Below are 21801 nucleotides of genomic sequence, written 5' to 3'. Positions count from 1 at the left end.
CCTGCAAGAGGCTGAAGGAGTAAATTAAAAAAAAAAATTACTGCAGCCATTTATTGGATAGACCTGGCACAGAAGTGTATCTGCTGGCACTCTCTGAAGACTCAGGGCCCCTGAATCCACTCTCATGTACACCAATTTTACACTGGTAAAATGCAATTAATTTTGATTGAGATACTCCAGATTTACACTTATGCAAGTTAGAGAAGATCAAGTCCAAAATTACAACAAAATAGCTTTTGATAATGTTTCTTCAGTAGTGTAAAAAGTGTGGTATCAAATTCAACTACATACTATAAACCAAATGTAACATTCTGGGAACTGGTACTATTGTATATAATCTCAGAAATTCTGTTTAGCTTCTAAAGTTTATACCAGCACAGGCAAGCAAAACATTATACTGAGCAGTTTATAAAGAAAAAAACAAATCTCACTAGTCCAATGTGGATGTTGTAGTCAATATATATTGTAGTGACCCTAACTCTACCACAAATACAATTGGATGTGGCTGTTCGCTATTTTGCATTTAATTTAATTGATTTCACAAAAGCATTTAGAATTTTTTATCTAAAACTTTGACAAACTTTGGAAAGGTTTCTATGATACAAACTCAATTTATATTAATTAGCTAGAGATGGTGTGCAGGAACTCTTTTTTCAATACTAATTGATAATCGTCGCAGAATTCTGTTAGTACTATATTTCTATCCAGCTCCTTAGACTGTATAAAGAGAATCATTTGATGGAAGTGATTGGAATATAAAATCCACAGAAATATTTTCTAAATTCAACTTGTGAGATGACATTGTCCTTTGGATAACACTTTCCTGTTAGACATCAACAAGAAGTCAGTGAATACATGCAAGGAGTGGGGGAAGATATGGATTAAAAAAGAAGCACTAGTAAAGCAAAGACCAAAATTATGTACTCCAATGGAATAGATGACTCCATAAATATTATATTAGATAATCAAATGCTAGAACCAGTCAGTCACTTTGAACACCTCAGCACAGCTTTCACAAATCATAATGACAACCCTGCTATACTGCAGAGAATATCTTTAACATGGATAGCATTTAGCAGGGAAAAAAATTGCTCACCAATTCAAAAAGATCCCAATGAGGTTAAGAAGGAAGCTTTACAACACATACATCATTCCCTTGCTGTTACTGGGAATTGGGTCAGTGATACAGAAAACTAGTTTTCACTTTAGTTGAAATTTTCAAGCTCTGATGTACACGCAGGGCCAAACTCTGTGGTCAGGGATACTCATGTAAATCAAGAGAAACTTGATGGTAGACAATGGAGTAATTTATGCCACTGTAGCTGTCAGCATAATCTAGACAGGAGAACTGGTAAATTAATGCAAATTTATCTGTAATTAAGACATTCTCAATATAACTCTTCTGAAGCTTCAAATTAATATGCCTAAAGACCAGAAACTTGCAACATTTTTCATTTCAGGAAATATCAGCCATGTAGTGTACCTCGCATTTGAGGGCAAGCTGTATGACTGATTCCTTTCAAGAAAACACTGGAAGTAATTCATATCTTCCTAGCTCAGGATTTTAAATGAGTATCTGTCACCCAAGCTAGATCAAGAAGATAAACACAAAACCGGTATAGCTTACAGTAAACATAATTCTGATAATTCTTTTACTGGTAGTTCTTACAAGTGGAATCTGTGCAGTGTCACTAAATGAAATGTGGAGAGAAAGGAAACAACCACTAACTGCTTCAAGTTAGTTTAAAAACAAACAAACAAACAAACAAACAAACAAACAAACAAACCTCTTTCTTTTAGTGAGTGATTCCACAAGTGTCCATTATGGGGTTTCCTGCATCTTCCTCTGCTACTGGCCCCTTTTGGAAAGAGGATACCAGGTAAGACACACCACTGGTCTTATTTCAGAAAGGACATTTCCTATATTCCCTATGTTGCTGGAGAAGGGATGCTCTCCACTTGTGGAGGAGCTCTGCCACCTCCTGTGCCAGCTTTCCTATTGCCCCTCCAGCTTAAGGGGATGGAACATGTTGGGGCATTTTGAGGGTGGGGTATGGGAGATGGAGCAGAGTTCTGTCACCCCCGATTCTTCACTGGATTAGGTTCCCTGAGAGAGTTACAACCCAGGAGTCACAGTTGGCTCCGTGCTCTGTTCAGATGGAGTAGAGAATCAAGCTTTTCATTTTTAGAATTAAAATGAAGAAAATAAAATCATAGAAGAGATTAACTGCTTGCTTAGTGGATCAGTCTTGTAATTTATGAGTGTGAAATCATACCTTTGAATATAATTGTTTTTTTTTTTTTATTTCTTATGTATGATGTCATATACACTAAGAGGTGTTTTCTTCCCCCTATGGAGAAAGCCATGTATTATTAACAAGCACAAACCAAAGTAGACACACACTATAATCAGTGTGTAAAAATTGGGTTGAATGGCTGCCAATGGATAATTAAAAACATTTTAGCTGACCAAGCTTGCAATTTAAATTTATTTGAAGGCATTCCCTTTCCATCTTCAAAGCAATTAATGCTTTCTTGGATGTAAACTGAATGAACACTAGAGTGCTTCTTCTCTGAGCTGCTAGAAGTTGTACTATTTTGGTGCTATTATATAATCCCTCTAATCATGATTGTAACAGGTTGGTGGGCTGTAAGACTCTATAGAGTCATCATGATGTCAAGTGACTGAAACCTGTATAAAGAGGCAAGGTACTTACTGTTGCATCATAATGCCAAGTTCATCTTGTAAATTAGAATGAATTAGCTAGATCAGGGATTGGAGTGTCCCTTTTTCAAAAGAGAAGAGGTGGGCCTTAAAGGAAGATACTAAAGCCACCAGGCTTTGAGAAGACTCAGATATATGTGGTGCTGTTGTTTCAGTTACCAGTGACAACAAACCCGTGGTAGGGGTAAATTTGGACTAATATTTCCGTGGGGCAAATTCTATCTCCTCTGCAACTCCCCTGTGCCATGCTGGTGGTGTATAATTGCCATAAAGATTATGCAATCAGCCAAGGGGAGAATTCCTCCATTTCTAGAGCAGAATAGGGCTACAGCATGCAGCTCTACATTGCCCCCTTGCAGCCTGAAGAGTAGAGGCAGAAGTTGGTGTCTATGTAGCACTGAATGCTATGGAGATTCTAGGCTGCATGGGAAACCTAAATCCTGGCATTTCCTATGTTTTAAGTGCTCAACCACAATATTTTTAAATGAAATTTGTGTGTAATTCCTTAGGATTTTTTCTTTAAAAGGCCCACAGAGAAAACAAATTCCATCATATGGAAACATACTGACATACACATGGATCATTTTTAGGACTGGAACCTTTAGATCCACTTCAAGAACCTCTCCTGCTTGAACTAATGGAGCAATTGATAGCAGTAGGAGGTTGTCATACTCTGTAGACCAGTAGTAAAGGGGTATGAGAGAGAAAGTTTGCTAGTGAGTTTCACTAACAAACCTTTACTGAGCATGTGCCAACTGCCATTTTTCAAAGGCTTATGACTTGGCCAAATTTTGGCAGCTTTTTATGAGAATAGCAAATGGTATATTCCTGACACAAAAACATGCCACATTTCAAGCTCTTGCTCCAAAACACAGAGGTGCTACAGCCTTTAAATGAAATGGTTGTAAGAATTTGTTTTAACATGGGAAGCACAACCCATTTCCCTTAGTCTTATTCTTAGAAACAGATGAACCATTTTTGCTGAAATTTAAAAAAGCTTGAGGCAGACATGCAGCGTAGAAAATTTCAATCTAAACAGTTACATTTGGTAAAAGTTATAAGCAACTGAAAATATGGTCTTACAATGGAAAATGTAACTCTTGGCAATCCTACAAGCTCCACCTATAATAACTGTTAAATAATATTGCCTCTTTTAAAATGATGAAAGATGTATATTTGAATAATATTTTAAGTCAAGGTAGAGTGTTCATTAAATGAGATAATATTTCTCATTCTCCATTTGGACCAATCTGGCAGATTCTTTAATTCATGAGGATGCCAAATAAGGAAGCTTTTTAGAGGTAATTATGGAGGGTCCAGGTAGTAGTAGTGATGGAAATCAAACTTCCAATCAACAGACAGGGTCCAGGGAAACTTTACAGACTTTCACTGGGCTGTTATTCCAGCCCTTGGACCCAGGATTTGTGGCCAATGGATTTCATCCAAGTCAAGCCAGCAAAAACACACTCACCTGCATTCCTGCCTGCCCTTAAACTGCAATCATACTGACTTACATGGAGCCAGTTCCACCACATGTAAAGCGCATACAGTCCCTCAGCATATCTACCTTGTACTTTAGGCACAATGCATCCACAGCTATCCTGCTGCACATGAAAGCCCTGTGATTGTGGCTCGATTATACTCATAGGAACAAACAGTTATTAATTAGGGTAAGGGAAATATCAACAGCATACAATGTAATTATTTAGAGAAGGCAGATGCTGTAATCCAGTCTTCAGAGAAAAAAATGTTGATACTGGTGGAAATCAATGCATATGATAGCTGAAACTGCCAAGGTCAGCTTTTACAGATAAATGTCCTTCCTTGCTGTCAACTGATCCTCTAAAATATGATACCTCTGCTTGTCTCTCTTTTATGATCAAATGATTTTTTTAAAAATAGAAATCAGCTTTTCATGTCAGGAAATCATCTCTTTAACCAGGGCTGCTGACCATCTTCAAGAAATTCACTAAAATGGTGAGCAAGAATTTTATAAAGACAACCAATTTTTTCTGATGCTATTGAAAAAATAATGAGAATGGATGAACATAGTGCAAAAACACATAGAGTTTTTTGCATTTTATCTTTTTTTTTTTTTGGCCAAATCTTGCGATTCTTTGATAAGAGTGATTGATCGAGTCTGGGTGAGTTTGTTTTAATATCTGTTGTGGACAGAAACTTGACTGAGACTCAATCAATCACCTTTAACAGGAAATCAGAACTAATGCACTAAAACAATATATGTTATGCACTCAGTTCATCTATCATAATCCTCTTGTGCAACATTGCAGAGGAGATACAGTTTTGTGAATTGTGGAATGACAGGTCAGGGTGGACTCTATAGATCATTGCTGCTTAAAAAAAAAGAGGCACTTACATTTTGTGTATATGCTCTAGAAAGTGTCAGCAAAATTTTAAAATCATTGATACCACTGTCCCTGACCCCAAACTGCAGCTGCCTATCACCAGTTCAAAGATATTAAAACAAAGCAAAGGAAATGACATGATTTTGCTTAGGCGAGCTATCTGAAAGCTTGAAAGTCAAAAAGTCCTTCTCACATTAAATGAACTGCAAAATATGGGCCCAAAGCTGCACCCATTGAAATGAACAGCTAAACTTCCACAGAGTTCAAGGTGTGCCAGACTGGACACTAGATCTGCTTAAGCTGCATCGGGTTACACATTTTACACCTGATCTGTGCTTTGACCTCCTTTAGAATTTTTAATAACTTTAAATTCCTTGTAGCTAAGACTACTAAACCTCAGAGCATTTTCCACACTAAATAAGAAGTAGTCAGGTTGTTTCATCTATTACATCACATGTCATAGTTGCACCTGTGTATACAGGAAGACATGCACACAGCCCCAACATACATGAATGCATTTAGGGATTTGCATGTCTGAAATAGATGTGCCCATTTAAAATATTAGGACCTGAAGGATAAAATAGTTGCTTATTGGCAATAAGCCACTGGAATGGAAAGAAAAAAGAAGAGAGAAAATAAAACCCATAATCTTTACAGAACAATATGAAACATGTCCCCAAAATGTAGCTTGCCTTCCATTTAAATCTAGCATCTACCTATCCCTCATAATTCTGAACTCTAAGGGGGAGAGTGTAAGAGGCGCACAATGTGGCTAAGCGCCTAACTCCCATTGAGACTCTATGAAATTTAGGTGCCTCAGTGTCATGTGTGCTTTTGAAAATCTCCTTCTGAGTGCTTAACTAGACACTTATTATCTGCTTTTGGACAGAAAAAAAATCAAATGAATGGCAACCACTGATATATTGCAGTTCCTTTACCACAAAGCACATTTGTCTTTTAAATTAAAGTTTTCATGTATACTAAATAATGTATTTGGTAGTTATTAAATTGCTCTTTTTCACCCTCCACCCTGAAGAATGCCTATTATAAAAGGGAGTTCTTTAAGTCTGAAATAATTTTCAAATCAAATTACCTGCCTAAGACTCCCAAAGGTAGTGTGTGATGGAGTAACGTATAGAGTATGAAATAGAACTAAAAACTGGGTTTTGAGAAATGTTCAGTTATATGTTCCATTGCCTTGCAGGACACCAGAGGAACTCAACAGAAAGATCTTTATATAAGGACACCATGGAACCTGGATGAGCTTCAGGGATTTACAAGGTTACAGTTGCCTTGACAGGTTCAATACCACAGCAATCCTAAAGGAATAAAGAAGTGAAGAAAACACACTGTGTAGATAAGGTTACACCTAGTGCAGAAATGGACTTACTGTAGATTACTATGCTACTCATCACACCCAAAAGATAGCCTTTTGGTTAGTGGGCATGCAGAACTGAAACATGAATAGTGTTCCAATTACTAGAAATGAATAAACCAATATTTATTCCAAGTGGAGCCCAAAGGTCTGCAAGTTAGAAGGATCACCAAAGAAGAACTAATAGTAAAAAAGGGAGGTACTTTTCCAGGGATAGATTATCCCTTCCTTTTTCCCCCACAGCAGAGGGGATGAAAACCAATGGAAGTGTCCTGATTTTGGTTTGTATACAGAGGGATTGATCATAAGTGGCATCATACTCTATTCCTTCAAGTCTCCAGAATCCCCTGTACGTGATCTGTGTGTGTTTGGAGCTTTGTGACACACAGGGTAGTTGAAGGTGGCAGAGTTACAACATTATCACTCTCTATGCCATCCTGATCCTCCATATCCATGGGAATTTACCATGACCACAACACAATCCCTTAATTTTTCACCTCTTCATACATAATCCCATACTGAAGGGGGCTATACATAGCCAGTGAGGAGGACAGCTGAATCACTGCTGCCATTGGTGCGGTGGGGTCCACGGATAAACATAGTCAATGAGCTTCTGTGAAAAGCCTCAGACCTTTGTGGATGTCATTATGGGTTTCTGCTGTGAATTGTAGGGCATTTGTGAATTAGGGGAGCCATTTCCTTTTACTGTCTTTCCAAAGGTAAATTCTCCCTCCATGCCCTGATAACGTGATTCTAAAGAAACTCATGAAGTTTCCAGGCCCTTTCATTAGAATTTCCCATGTTGGGCATGATTGACCCAGTGTATAATTTACTTCTAATTCTACTTTATTTATGCTAGTCAAATTGTGAGGGGTAGTTTAAGACTGGGATTAATTTTGCACTGTAGTGAAAATAGCTCCTTGATAATGATTTTTGTTTTCCATTTACCTGTCTTATGGACAACATTTTACCAACAGCCTATCAACTTTATTGATCCAAACATTCCAGGAAATAATTTGCTGTTGTGAATAGTCTTGGTTATTGTTTTGCATAAAATTGATTGATTAAGCAATATTAATGCACTTTGAAGCTTATGAACAGTGACAGATTTGGAAGCGAAGAATCTATTGGAGAGCTGAGAAATCTCACACGTCTTCACTCTGGCACTGCATTAGTCTAGCTCAAAAATGTGTTTCACAGTTATCTATAAAATATTATTACAAATTCAATTATTCATGTAAACATTGACAGCACTGGAAATTCAATTTCTATATTAATGCACTTAATAGACACAGCACAGGGAATGAGATATTCAGTTTCCTCACATTGCACCACCAATGTTCTATTTAGTTTATAACATTTGCCTTGTTATAAAATTCTAGGTGCCATACGTTATAGACTCCTTTAGAGTTACCAGAGTAGTTGGAAGGAAAACTTTATGTCCACTTATTTCTTCTTCTGTGCTGAACACTGCCAGTAAGTGCCTATTGGGATGTTATTTCATGATGTGGACACCTCTCGCCACCGTGAATTAGAGTGAAGCCATCAATTAATTTCCTATAGTGCCTGCGAAAGCTATCAGAAGATAATATTACTATCTTAGGGTCAAAACTGCACTGATTTACCCCCACACACTCCACACAAGTCTTTGGTGTGTTTAAATCAGGACAGAATTTGTCCCTCAAAGTAGAGTTAGAATCTGTTGCCTAGGTCTGAGAACCGACAATACGATAGTGAGAAGAAATTTTAATATCCAGGTCACAGGTTCTAACTGATTCCAGGGGCTAAATCCAGTCCTTAACATTAATATCATTGCACAGTATTTTTAATTGTATCTGGCTGTAAACACTGCAATTCATCCTGTATTTGCTGTATGCAGTAATATCTTTCTATACTGAAACTCTGTGTTATTTAGATGATGCAATTGAATATCCCAACAGCTTAATATTAAAGTAATGATTTCAGAGTGCTATTCTGTATTGTTTGTTACTAAATTACCCTTTCAACTTTAGCCTGGGTGAAAACCTGGCTCAGTTGAGATGTTCGATGGTCTCAGCCTAATGCCAAGTGGATATTTTTTCTCATCATAAATTGGCCAGACTGGCAGCAACAGAAGAAACACACTCCAATGGATGGTGAGCACTCTATTGTATAGACAGAGTTGCTTGGGAAGGTTACATGGCACCTAAATACAGCATGTCTCACTGAACAATCAAGCAGTCACTCCGTTTCTTTCACATTTAAGTTAAACAAATTCACACAAAACTGCTTGGAAAAAATATATACCTGGCTTACACAATAAAATGCTATTGCATATTATGATATGATGCATCACATAATTGGTAAACTTTCACTGCAGAGCATTATAAGACCGAAAAGATAAAATATACGCTTCCTTCAAATGTCAACCTATAAATACAGCATGACATTAAAATACTGGTGCTCCTGTAATCAAAGCAAATGTAGGCCAAAAAGGAAATAAAACATTTACGGCACACAGAATGTTGGTGAGTAAGATTTTGAAGTCAATACCAGTAGTAAATTACATGAATCTCAAAATGAAAACCAGTATTTTTCTGCCTTCGGGGGAATTGAAGTATCATCCTTTTGTTACTGCTTATGAAATTAGAAGCACCTTAACTGAATTTGACTATTTTTCTAAATTAAAAACCTGGTTCAAAATGTGGTTTTACTCATGTCAGTATAACATTGTCTCTTGCCTCTTTCCTCCCATTCACATCTCCCTCCCCCACCCCATACATTATTTAGCATGTTATAGACCATCTGGAACTTGCACCTGAAATACCATAAACTTGACCTTCTGGGCATGCTGCAAAAAGCCATTTGTTTGACAGGGTTTGGAGAAAGGTTGAGGGTATGTTCCTGGGAGGGTTAAACAGGCTATTTTGTTATTTTGATTTATTGGCTGGCTCAGTTAATTCATTATTTGTATGTGACTTTTTTGATGCTGCATGGTCAAACATTTTTACTATAAGTCTAATTATTATAATGTCTAGAATTTTCTAAATTAGCATTTTTATTGTTATTTAAATCTAAATAACTAATCACTACCTTTGGACCTGACTCACTGGCCATTAAAGTTAATGTAAAGGCTCATTGATTGCAATGGATGCTGGATCCGGTCCTTTGTCAGTAAGTCAGCTTCCCACTTCCAAGACACCATTTACACTTCCTGTGTAGCATCGGCACAACTCCCTCCCTGAGGTTTGAATTAATTAACAAACAAAATGAACAACAAAACAATGGAAAGTCTAATCTAAGATATGTTCAGAGACTTGGCTGGCCTGCAGGGCTCTTTCACACAGTCTCAAATCTCTTAGGAGTTGATGGGCCTCAGTGCACCTTTGACAAGGTTAACACCTTCCCAGGTGGAGAGAATGACGGTCAGGTGACCCAATCAGACATGCAATAGATAAGGAAGAAATCTGGAAAGAGGTGTTGGTAGAGGTCTACAGGGAGTAAAAAGTAGGGTTACCATATTTAAAAAATAAAAAAAGAGGACACTCTACGGGCCCTGGCCCCACCCCTTTCCCCACCCCCAGCCCCACCCCAACTCCGCCCCTACTCCGCCCATTCCCCCAAAGTCCCCGCCCTAACTCCCCCTCCTCCCTCCCAGCCATGCGAAAAGGGCTGCCCAAGCGCTACCGGCTTCACAGTTTGCCGGGCAGCCGCCAGACCCTGCGCCCCCGTCCGGCGCTTCCCCAGCACAGCTGGAGCCCGGGAGGGGAAGAGCCCAGCCGGGGGTGCAGGGTCTGGAGGCTGCCCGGCAAACCCGTGAAGCCAGTAGCGCTCGGGCTTTGGGCAGCCTCTATGCCTCCGGACCCTGTGCCCCCGGCCTGGCACTTTCCCTCCCGGGCTCCAGCTGCTCTGCTCCTCCCCTGACTCTTCGGCTCTGTTTAAGAGCCAAGCTGCCCGAGCCAGCGCTACCGGCTTCGGGCAGCCCCCTTGCCTCCAGACCCTGCGCCGCCGGAGGAGAGCAGCTGGAGCCTGGGAAGTGAAGTGCCCAGCCGTCGGCTCGGGGTCCGGAGGCACGGGGGCTGCCCGAAGCCGGTAGCGCTGGCTCGGGCAGTTTGGCTCTTAAACAGAGCCGAAGAGTCAGGGGAGGATCAGAGCAGCTGGAGCCCGGGAGGGGAAGTGCCCGGCCGGGGGCGCAGGGTCTGGAGGCTGCCCGGCAAACCATGAAGCCGGTAGTGCTCGGGCTTCGGGCAGCCCCTATGCCTCCGGACCCTGCGCCCCGGCCGGGCACTTCCCCTCCCAGGCTCCAGCTGCTGTGCTCCTCACCTGACTCTTCGGCTCTGTTTAAGAGCCGAGCTGCCCGAGCGCTCCGGCTTCAGCAGCTCCCTTGCCTCCGGACCCCAGCTGCTGGCCGGGCACTTCTCCTCCCCGGCTCCAGCTGCTCTGCTCCTCCCTGACTCAGACTTCGACTCTGTTTAAGAGCCAAGCTGCCCGAGCCAGCGCTACCGGCTTCGGGCAGCCCCCGTGCCTCCGGACCCCAGCCACCGGAGCAGAGCAGCTGGAGCCCGGGAAGGGAAGCGCCCGGCCGGTGGCTTGGGGTCCGGAGGCACAGGGGCTGCCCGAAGCCGGTAGCGCTGGCTCGGGCAGCTTGGCTCTTAAACAGAGCCGAAGTCTGAGTCAGGGGAGGAGCAGAGCAGCCGCGGGAGAGGAAGTGCCCGTCCGGTATTTTTCCCGGACATGTTCGGCTTTTTGGCAATTCCCCCCGGACGGGGGTTTGATTGCCGAAAAACCGGACGTATGGTAACCCTATGTGACTGGTGCCCGGGGCCGGGGGCGCAGCTCCAGCCCCAGGGGGACGCAAATCCAGACAGTGCCGGCTCCACGCAACGCGCTGGTGTCCACAACCCCCTCTGGGGCACCCCCAAGCCCTGCGCTGGCTGCCGAGCGGCGCCCAGAGACACCCTCCACCCAAAGGACAGGGGCCCGCGCCCTCCCTCCCCCGACGGCTTGCTGCCTCACAAGAGCATGAGGCCCGCCCGGACTACAGCCCCCAGCATGCCCTGGGCAGGAGCCGAGTGTCGCACCGATATGATGTCACAGCGGGCGATCCCCACACACAGATTCGGAGATCCTAGCCTCCCTATTTCCCCGGACATGTCCGGCTTTTTGGCAATTCCCCCCGGACGGGGATTTGGGGACCAAAAAGCCGGACATGTCCGGGGAAATCCGGACGTATGGTAACCCTAGTAAAAAGACTCATGAAGGGGCCTGAGTTAGCAGGCAAGAAGGCCTTTGGAGGCGATAGAGAAGGTAAAACTGTAGGCAAGAAGTGCTGCAAGGCCAGGAAGACAGACCCTCAGGGAGAAGGACCTGTGCCCAGGTTGAGGCTGGAGTGAAAAATGAACTTTAAAGAGAGGACAGACTCAGGGGGATAGGGTCTAGACCCAGCTGAAACTGGGATGAAGACTTTGTAGGTTTGGGTTCTATTTTGAAAGACTTTGAGCAGAACTTAATAAACTCTACCACAGAACGGGAATGTTTTGAATATCTGTGGACTTTTTAAGGTGCCCTGAGCAAAAGCAAAAACAGAGGCAGGGAGCCACAGAACCATCCATGGCCAGCACAGAGCAACAAGAGGCAGCCAATCTTTTTAGAGATTCATAGTTGCTATATAAATATCAAGTATTATTATTATTATTAATCTATACCTATTCATATACCTGGTGAACAGAAACCCCTCCCCAACAAAATCAAATTCAAGTAATTATACATAGGGTTGCAAAACTACTACTGATCTTCCTTTTCCTTACAACTTTCACTAGTTTAAAGGGCTAATTTTAGAACTTCTATATAACCCTGAAGGCAGGGATGAGGAGTTTGAATACGCAGAAACTGCTTTGTATTGTCAGGTCAAGAGCTCACAGGCATGCATGCACCCTATGGTGGAGCACCCATAGGGACATATACTCGACAAAGAACATCTATATAGCCTCGAAGGCAGGGATGAGGAGTTTGAATATGGTACAGAAGGAAATGAGATATCAATGAAGTATTAAAAGAGAAGTGTGTGTGTATGAGATCGGGGTGTGGGATATAGTCAGAGCAGTGGAATGAGAATGGAGAGTTTGGTTGTGACATTTTAAGCAGACTCACAGGGAGCAATGTAGGTCTACAATAACCTAGGTGTGAAATTTATGGACAAAGGTTTGGCAGGAGGAAGGGCTGGAGTCTGGAAAATGTAGAGGAATAAGTACTATGATTTCTTAACAGCTTGACTGTAAAAGACAGAGAGGAGTAGAGGACAACAATGGGTTGGACAATGGGATGGATAGAGTTTGAACATATGGAGTTTCCTGCTACTCTGTCAAGGAAGAATTGCAATTTCTTTCTGAGAGGGAGCAGTCTATGGAAACATGCACAAGGGGTGCAATCTACCAGCCCTGTGGATCCTGTAGAGAGGAATTTCCAGTCACATAAAGGGTCAGCACCACTATGCTCTACCTCTGATCCTTCTCCCATTGCACTGTGGGTTTCACAGGTACTGTGCTGCAAGTGGCCGCACACTCTATCCCCTGCACAAACCCCTTTCCTCACAAGGAATGTATATAGCCAGAGAGTCTACGTTAATGCTGCTTCTAGATTTTGGCTATAACCTAGCTGGCATACAGTACTGCACTCACTGCTGGCTGACTGGGAGCGAAGGAAAAGGTTTGGTAGACTTGAGCCTATTGTAGTTTTAAGCCAAATTTAATGTCATGCCATTAAATGTACTCATGCTTCTACTTTTAAGAAATAATTCAGTTCAACATCCTACCACTGTTTTTGATTTGCTGTCTAATAGGGAAAATTCCTGGTCCCTCTGTATAGCGCTGCATAGGGATACCAATCCACCAAGATATTGGTTATGGTACATAAGTGCAAATCATTTTAAGTGGCCATGGTTCAAAGCAACAAACATACTTGAACTCTAAGTACAGTAGAAACTTAAAAAGACTTTAGATATATGTTCCTGTCAGAGGCCATAAATGACCAAAGCTATCAGAGTCCAGAACAAAACATGCCTCTTTCTTTGGGCCACAAAACAGCCGAGCTCTAATGTTCAAAGGAAACAGAAAGATAGGATATGCTCATGTAACCTAGTATCTGCACAAAACTACTGGTCTCTGACATTCAAATTAATTTACTTAGTACAAGGGGGGGGGGGGAAGTTGCCACACAGAATCAGTATGATGAAGCACACCAAAATCCAATTTGTTGTACTGAAAAAGTAAATGATTCAGGGCTGCGCAGAGGATTCAGGGGGCCTGGGGCAAAGCAATTTTGGGGGCCCCTTCCATAAAAAAAGTTGCAATACTATAGAATATTATATTCTCGTGGGGGCCCCTATGGGGCCCGGGGCAAATTGCCCCACTTGCCCATCCCCCGCCCCCCCGGGTGTCCCTGAAATGATTGCATGTTTATTGCTGAAATAGGTGAAGGTCGTATTTGCTAATATACCTTAGGAGTAGCTGTTTTTTTACTACATTTCGGGTACGTCTTCACTTACCGGAGGGTCCGGCGGCAGGCAATCGATGTTCTGGGATCGATCCCGGAAGTGCTCGCTGTCGACGCCGGTTCTCCAGCTCGGCGAGAGGAGTACGCGGCATCGACGGGGGAGCCTCCCTGCCGCGTCTGGACCCGCGGTAAGTTCGGATTAAGGTACTTCGAATTCAGCTACGTTATTAACGTAGCTGAATTTGCGTACCTTAGTCCAAACTCGGGGGTTAGTGGGGACCAGGCCTTCTGAAGAAAAGAACTGGCATAATATAGATTTTCCTTTCATCCATCAGAACTAAATATATTATTAATTACGGTACACAACTAAAAGTCAAACACACTGCATCCCTTCATTAATGTATTTGTCCTTACACACAATAAGTTGGCTGGTTCCAGTTCTTTGGCCAAACACACTTCACCAAACTCATTTCAGTTATATCACTTCTCTACATAAATTCTCCTGTCTTCAGAAACATTTGTAAACAGAGTTCCAAGGAATGCTTTTACTCCCATTGCTAGCTTCCTGCCCTGATCATGGTTGGCACTAGGTACTACCATATTAAACGTGACAATGTTATATTATCATCATTAATCTAATCTAATTTATTTTCAGACATTCATTCTAGAGAAACTCCACCAAGGATGCATTTAGTCCTTAATTATATCCAGATCTAGAAATGCATTCATTTTTACACAAAGGCCCCTTTACACCAATCTGGCAGTGTAAAGCAGCCTTAAAGGGAATGTAATTTTTATTTCTGTCCACTCTAACATCCCTTTACATCACCAATGCAGTGTAAAGGGGCCTTCGATTCCTAGTTTCTAAGGCCAGAGTGGACTACTGTGATCATCTAGTACAGGTGTGGCCAACCTGAGCCTGAGAAGGAGCCAGCATTTACCAATGTACATCGCCAAGAAGCCACAGTAATACGTCAGCAGCCCCCATCAGCTCCCCCACCCACCGGCAGCCAATCAGCACCTCCTGCTCCTTCCCCGCACCTCCCGATCAGCTGTTTCATGGCGTGCAGGAGGCTCGGGGGAGGGGAGAGGGAAGGAGCAAAGGCATGTCAGGCTCAGGGGCGTGGGTGGGAAGGGGTGGAGTGGGAGCAGGGCCTTTGACAGAGAAGTGAGCAACCCCGGCACATTGGAAAGTTGGTGCCTGTAGCTTCAGCCCCGGAGTCGGTGCCTATACAAGGAGGCGCATATTAACTTCTGAAGAGCCGCATTTGGCTCTGGAGACACAGGTTGGCCACCCCTGATCTAGTCTGACCTCATGTGCAACACAGGCCATAGGAGTGCCCTGCATTCAGTCCTAGTTTAAATGAGAATGAGGATCCCTATTGCTAAATATAGAGAGTGCATATCTATAGGCCAGAAATCCATGTCAACTCTTTCAGTGAGCGAGCCATAATCTTTAGACTCTAAATTCTGTGGGAGGAGGGACTGGCTACTGCTTATAGAGGGTCTAGCACACTGAGGCCCTGATCATGGTTGGCACTAGGCACTACCATATTAAATGTGACAATGTTATATTATTATTAATAATTATTATTAGCAATGAAGAATACCTCTGTCTTAAGGACGTGCTTCTTTAGCATACCCCTTGTGGCCTGTCATGGCCCAATAGGCACGTTGCACTCAGTGCCCCTTGTTTTTTTTTTTTTCAGACAATTACCCAGACTAGATGAGGTCAACCCCTCTTTGCTGGGTGTGGTATATTCACTCAGTCTATTGAAGGTAATTTACTCATTTAGCCACTCATGTTCACACTCACTCTGGGTCCACATGAGAGTCCTGGTCAGTTTCCTCCCCTCTTCAGGAGGTCCCAGTCCTCCTCCCGGAGCTGGGTTGTACTTCAGACAGTCCGTTTGACCCTCTCCTTAAGGCAACAGCCTCCTAGCTCAGCTCTTGGAGTTATACCTTAGGCCAGCTGTAGAGACTCCAGCAGCTACTCCTCCAACTGGTCCTTTTCCCAATCAGTCCTTCCACCCTCAAGCTGGGAGGGTTACGTAGGTAGACTTCCCCTGCTGCTGTCTTACCCCTGCTAACTTAGAATCCTGCATGAGCCTTCTTATTCCCAGCAGCATCCCTGTATCTACCTGCTATGAAGGAGGCAGCCAGTATCTATGCTGGCCACTTCTCCCAGCTCATTCCTTAATTATCAGATGGGTGAGAAGGGCACTCTGCCCAACTCTCTTTGCAAGGCTCCAGGTCACAGGCCCTTAAAGATATAGTAACAGAATTCCTTCAAAATGATACTTCTCCTGAGACCCCTTTCCTGTCTCCCCATGTCTCCACAGGCTTTGTGTATCAGACCACCTCAAACGCTTAAAGGTCCATGCCATCTGATTGTGAGGACTGACCAGTAGGCAGTACTATCCTTAAGGCGGACACTCTCCCAGAGAATGAAATTCATCTGTGCAGAGGGCAAGCCCAAGACCAATCTACAACTTGGGCTTTTAGGACCTCATCCAATGCTCACTGGGGTGGAAGTCACAGGACTAAATGGATCTAAAGTGGTGCTTGCCCTCTACACATGCATATATTTCACCTTTACAGGAACAATCTGATCTGAAATTCTGGCCTGCAGATGTGCATCTTAACAATTTGCTTCAAGTCTGAACATAGTTATATGTGTTTATTATTTTCCTTCTTTCTCACTCGCAAAAAGAAAATGCAAATTTTATGACCCCATTGCAAAATGTATATTAGTTATGTGAAAAATTCAGATACATAGATCATCAGTTTAAGATAATTAATTATGCACCTAGTGGAGACTAGATTTTGAAACCATTCCCACTTATCACATAAATCAGTATTTGGATGATATTAAAAAAAAGTGTTCTGAGCCATTTCACTCTAAAAGTTAAGTATTTTTTTTTAAACTGGAGCCATATTAATTATGCTCCTTCTGATGTATTCCTGTCTATAATTTAATTATGCATATAGGACTCATGCTATGCATAGTAAATTTTTTCTGATAAAAAGCACTCTGTTTTTAGAGACAGCCATTTTAAGGTTTTTTTAACGGGTAATATAATAAAAAACAACTATGAAACAATGTAATTTTTTAATAAAAGAATCTTTTGTTTTCATTATATGAACATAAAATTTGTACCTAAATAAACAAGCTATTTTACAATTGTATAACTTTAGTAAGGATAAATAAACTTTTTTCTGGTCCATTTTTTCCCTTTTGTGAGTGATTGCATGGCTGACCATATCATAGGTTGGGGTTTTCAAAGGAGTCTAGGGCCTGGTCTACACTTTAAAGTTTTACTGGTATAATTATTTTGATTAGAGGTGTTTTTTTTACTGACATAGTTATACCAGTAAAAGCCCTTCTGTGGATGGTATAAAGGTGACTTATATCTCTATAGTTTTTTCCCATTCCATAAAGCATCTTTTACAGATATAACTGCATCTCCACTAGGCAGCTGTCTTGCTTAAACTATGTCAGCACAGCTAAAGCAGTACAACTTTCAAATGAGACATGCTCTAAGGAAGAAGGCACCTAGCTCCCCTGACTGAAATCAAGGCAATGTGGTTGCCTAACTACCTTATGAGCCTTTGAAAATTTCAGAGTTCAGAATTATATTTACACAAGTGAATCTCAGTCCACACAACGCCTTCTTCCAGCCTCATAGCTACATTCTTACAGATGGCAATGTCAGCACATGTGGTGTTTGTTTGCAGAGTGGAGATAGAACCCTATTAAAAAGGAGGTTATTAGTATGTGGCAACTTTTTGTTTCTAAATATCCAATTTAAATCTCTTGAATTAAGAGATTTTCCTTTGAAGAATGATTTTTTATCCAGGGTCGTGCTATCATATGAGACCTCATACCAGCTTCTAGCCCTAGTTGTGTAATTCACTTATTTGCCCTAAGGTTACATTTTCAAGGCCGGTCCACGGAGCTACTGCGTTGTTTGGCAGGATTTACATAGCTGAATCTCTGCATACCCTTTTGAAAACGTAACCCATTAATTTCTAAGAAAGCCTGCAATCCCTTCAGTCTGTTGGTTGATTGGTATGGTGGCAATATGTGGCACCAAAACCAAATGTTTCTGATTTTAAAATATAACTAAAAAAATCTTTATTTGATTAATAGGGAGATTAATTGGTAGAGGCCAAGGCCCAGATTTTAGAAAGTCAGATCCTGATCTGAGTACTTCCATTTTTGACTGAAAAACATCTGAAAGGGGCCTTAAACATTTGTAAAGTTAGCTGCTTCCACGAACTTCTATTACCTATACAAATTGATGTACCCACCATAACAGGAAAGAGGTTTTTAGCCTGAATGCTCTAACCTCTGAATAATACTTTGGTATTGCAACTACTTTTAAGGCTGTTATTTTTGGAAGCAACATCTGAATAACTTAAGTAAGTATGGTATTGGCTAGAATTATACTGATACTACTCTGCAATCATTTTCTCTTTGTGGAGGTGGAGTTTAGATGAGAGAAGCAGTGACCAGGTCATTCATCTCTAAAGTACACCATTTATTTGGATATTATTATTATATTTAAAGAGGTTACTGCTTTTAAAACACAGGCCACTGGTGAGAGGACTGATGGCAGAGGCATGTTGCTATTGAGCTAAGCAGTAACAATTTGTTACGTTGCCCAGTGCTATACAGTTTTTTTAATCTGAACTACTGCTAGACATCCAGATGTTTGATTGACATTTTTCAAACATTTGTTTCAAATTAAATAATAATAATTATCAGAACGTCTTAAATGAATATAGGGAGTTAACTTTACTTAGTTTAAACTTGTAAAAACACACAGAGAAAAGATAAGGAGATTGGTAGGAATACTGTTATATTTACCATCTAGCAGTAATGTACTTAGTGTTTCTATCAGATCAGGTGGCCTGTTCATTAGCACAGGGACATGCTATTTCCTTCTCTGTCACATAACTTTTCTGTGCCTCTATATATCCATTTATAAAATGAGTAGAAGAAAATAGGCCACAAGTATGTTTCAATCTGTGAAAAGCATATTGGGATCCTGCAATCAAAGATGCCAAACAGACATGCTTCAAATAATTATGATTTTTGCGTATTTTCCATTACTGAAACTTATTAAACACCATTTACATTACAAAATGCTAAATATATATGTATAGCAGGACTTGATCTGGGCTTGAATTTAAAATTACCTGAATAAGGTGGGTGACAAAGGCCTCTCTTGGACATTTGAGTATATATTAAACTAAATTAAAATTTTAATAATATTCAACCTTTTGTCCCTATGAAGCGTATTTCTGCACAGGCTAATAACATCCATAAAGACTAACAGCTTTCTCAACCTTTTGTGACTTTGTAGCTGAGCTATTAGCCAAGTGTTGTCAACAGGTTCTGAAACATGTATATATATATATATATATATATAAAAAAATTAATTTATTTATATTCTCAGCTGGACCAAGAGCAGGGTTGGCATTTCAAATGTGCCATGCTGAATTCTGTGTCCTGCATATATTTCAGAAGCATCTGAAAAGAACATTTTATAACATTTGCAGAATAAAAGCTAAAATAATAACATCTCAAAATTGAATGCAAAATACAATATTTCTCCTGCATATATAATTTCCAATATTTTTTTCGTATTTTAGTGTTGAGTTTCACTGACTAGGAGATATCCTGAATGTGATGCCAAAGAAAGAGTCACTATCATTAAAAACCTTTAGCAACAATACAAATGTACTTTTTAATTTCAGGGCCTAATAAGAAGCAAACTGAAGTCAAGGGAAAGACTCCCATTGACTTTAATGGGCTTTGGATCAGGCCTTTTCACTGGTAGTTTGTTAAATTTCTCCTCGCCACGCATGACTATAATAAATGTATGGGCTTTGACTTCAATCTTAAGCACCAATCCAGCACTTATTAGCTTTATGCACTGTGAATAGTTCCACTGGAGTGAAACACCTGTATGTTTTTGCAGGATCCCGGACATAGTTGCTTTTTACCTGATGCACAAATACGCATGTCTGATATGAGAAAAACTTCATGGACTTTTACAGGTGTTAATTGCATTGACAGTACTGAGACTGTACCAGGTGTAAGCCTGTGCAAAGTTCAGTCCAATTGCTGTGACAGAGAACTGTGTAAATCAATGGTCCCTTGGTTGCTGAGAATTTCCTAGTATCCTCTTAAAAGTTATCCATAGTCTCATCTGATGTGGAAGCAGCTCTGACTGCCTGGTAGAGTTACCATCATGTTTTGGCCAACAATAAAGTCTGTGCAAATAGACTCATGGACACAGAAGGTGGAATTTTGAAAAGTCAATGGGACTTGTACTCCTAAATCACTTAGGAACTTTGAAAATCTCATTCCACGTGATACATTTGAAGAATGCAGTGGAGTCTTTGTGCTACCACAAAATAAAATATCTGACCCCCACCCCTACCATTTGATGTTCTAATGTTTAGAATTCTTTCATATGGAGATAATCTTACTATTCCAAAACTTACTTTATAAAACCTTAATTGCTCCTGAAGAACTGAGTCTTAAAATTCCAGATGTGGCTTGCTTACTAGGTCACTATCCATTAAATAACTGGCAGTATTAGATCATTTTATTTAGAATATCTAAAGCGTGAGGACAATTACATGGTCACGTGTATACTGAATGCACCTTTTTAAAAAAAAAAAATCATATTTGCTTTTGGATTGTATTGGTGAGAAACGGTTAATGTTCTCTATATGGCTTTGTTTGTTCGTTCCCTTTCTCCTCCTCCCTTTAGATAATATCCAAATAAGAAAAACTTGTAAAGCTGTCCTTTATAAGGATTTTTAACTCTTTTAGATACCTCACTCTTTGGAGTTGTCCTAGATCAATACCACTGAAAGACAGCAACTGTCCCTTCACACTGGAGAGAATTCAGACTTCAGAGTGCTTTAAATTGCATTCCCTTAGGACTTGTATTCTGGCTTCCGAGAGAAGTGTTGTTGGTACTTAGGTAGGGCTGGTCAAACAGTTTCTGTGGAAAATGTTTTTTGATGGAAAACTGGGATTTCAATACCAATTTTTTTCATGAATATGTCTGTTTTCTTTTGAAAAATTGATTTTTCATCTAAATCAAATGCTGAAAAAAAATTGTTCAAAAATGTAAATATTTTGATTTAGCTATTTTGATCCTGTTGGTATGCCTCACAGGAGTTGTGGTTCACTTTCCTTGGGTCCCATTCTCTTCTATAGGTTCAAGAGCAAGATTACCTCTCCCATGAGGCACCATGGCAAGGGCCTCATGAGGGAATGCCATGGTGCATCGTGGGAGATGGTAAACCAGCCTACAGAGGAGAATAGGAGCATAAGGCACCCCAGCAGCATTTCCAAATCAAAATAATTTGTTTTTTGGTCAAAAAAAATTAATTTTTGATTTTCATCAAAATTTTCCACAGGAAAAAGCCAATTTCCCAACCAGCTCTGTACCTGGGTCTACTCAGCACAATCATAGTAAGTGCTAGTTAGCACATCTATTGGCATTTTTAACTGAGAGGCCAAGGACTGAATGAGCTTTTTGGCTGACCTATCTGAGTGTCCTAGCGGCAATCCTAACAAATCCGGAGCAAGGCCCTTGGTAGGGCAATCCACTGTATTTGTGATACTGCTGCTTTGGCTTACTGTGGCTTACTGAGCATGTGGATGAATAAACAAATTCAATTTCTGATACAGACAACCTGGCATCTTTTGCAAAACATCACATTTACTTTTAAAAATAACAATGGAAGCTAATTAGACAGGCTGTATTGAGCCAATGCTTCCAGAATAAGTATCACATGGTTTTGTTTTCCCCAAACAACTGAAATTTCTATAG

The 21801-nt window shown here is 41.0% G+C and overlaps 1 protein-coding gene and 1 long non-coding RNA gene across 22 annotated transcripts in view; one reads left to right on the top strand and one right to left on the bottom strand.

Annotated features, from left to right (window-relative positions):
* LOC122174798 (uncharacterized) overlaps nucleotides 1–9296 on the top strand; it is a 56805-nt gene extending 47509 nt beyond the window's left edge. The window contains exons 2-4 of the long non-coding RNA XR_006177118.2: nucleotides 1801–1880; nucleotides 4628–4702; nucleotides 6296–9296. This is a non-coding gene — a long non-coding RNA (uncharacterized LOC122174798). The remainder of the gene's footprint in view (nucleotides 1–1800; nucleotides 1881–4627; nucleotides 4703–6295) is intronic.
* The window catches only part of RBFOX1 (RNA binding fox-1 homolog 1), a 2478424-nt gene that overhangs the window by 1604174 nt on the left and 852449 nt on the right, over nucleotides 1–21801 (bottom strand). The gene's annotated exons all lie outside the window — the stretch shown is intronic.

This window comes from Chrysemys picta, chromosome 10 (assembly GCF_011386835.1).
Source record: "Chrysemys picta bellii isolate R12L10 chromosome 10, ASM1138683v2, whole genome shotgun sequence".
NCBI classification, from domain to species: domain Eukaryota; kingdom Metazoa; phylum Chordata; order Testudines; family Emydidae; genus Chrysemys; species Chrysemys picta.
This window is presented reverse-complemented; position numbering and strand designations above follow the sequence as displayed.